This window comes from Cebus imitator, unplaced genomic scaffold (assembly GCF_001604975.1).
Source record: "Cebus imitator isolate Cc_AM_T3 unplaced genomic scaffold, Cebus_imitator-1.0 Scaffold34, whole genome shotgun sequence".
Lineage (NCBI taxonomy): Eukaryota > Metazoa > Chordata > Mammalia > Primates > Cebidae > Cebus > Cebus imitator.
This window is the reverse complement of record NW_016107349.1, coordinates 5,325,874-5,327,198: the sequence shown is the minus strand read 5'-3', so window position 1 is coordinate 5,327,198 and position 1,325 is coordinate 5,325,874.

Here is a 1,325-nt window from a genome sequence, read left to right as displayed (position 1 = left end):
TCTCACTCTGTGTCCCAGGCTGAAGTAGTGGCATGTCTCAGCTCACTGAAACCTTTGCTTCCCAGATTCAAGTGCTTCTCCTGTCTCAGCCTCCCAAGTAGCTGGGACTACAGGTGCGCACCACCACGCCTGGCTAATTTTTGTATTTTTAGTAGAGATGGGGTTTTGCCATATTGGTCATGCTGCTCTGGTACTCCTGACCTCAGGTGATCCACCTGCCTCAGCCTCCCAAAGTGCTGGGATTGCAGGCGTGAGCCATCACGCCCTACTTTTAAACCTCTTTTCTTCATCAATTACTCAGTATCAAGTAGTTCTTTATATTACCACATTCAGTGTGAGAACGGATTAATACACAGGTAATAAGCTCCTCAGAAATTTTACTCTAGCCCTTAAGCTAACACCCTCTCACCCTGAAATTACACACCATTATTTTTTGTGTATTTAGTTGAATACTAAAGCTCCAGGGAGGTGATTTACTGACGTGATCTAATCTCTTGTGCACCCTTCTTGCTCCATCTGCTCATCCCTACTGATCTCTTCCCTCCTGCTCAGCAGGACCTTCCATTTCTGTACCTTGAACTTAACATTTGCTCTGCCCAGCACAGCCTGTCCTCAGAGCTCTGTGTGGTCCCTTCCTTCTCTCCCAGCCTCTGCTTAAGTATCATCTTCTCAGCCAGCCTTCTCCGGTCACCCGCTGCCCGAGTTTCCTTTTCTCCATTGCACTTGGCTCCACCTCCCAGCTCAGGTTTGCCTTGTCTTAGGTGTTGTCTGTTTTCCCCAACACGACTTAAGGGTGTGAGGCTTGCACAGCTGTATCTTTTCAGTGCCTGATACGTGGTAGGACTCAGTAAGTGTTGTGGAATGGTTGAGAACAAGAAGGGTTCAGGATTTGAACCCTTGTGCATGATTCTGAGAGCCATTTTTCATTTTTTTCCATCATCATGGGACTCGATTTCATGGAAGTGGAATTTACGTGCAACATGTGCTCCACTTGGCCGTTACTTAAATCATAGGAGCAAGCACAGCACCTTATTAAAGAAGTGAAAGGTTCTCCATCAGAATAACACGGCAAGAAAAAGCAAGACCATAGGGCCAGGCGCAGTCCCTCACATCAATAATCCCAGCACTTTGGGAGGCTGAGGTGGGTGGATCACCTGAGGTCAGGAGTTTGAAACTAGCCTGGCCAACATGGTGAAACTCCATCTCTACAAAAAACACAAAAATTAGCCAGGCATGGTGATGCATGCCTGTAATCCCACCTACTTGGAAGGCTGAGGCAGGAGACTTGCTCGAACCTGGGAGGCGGAGGTTGTAGTAGCCAAGAT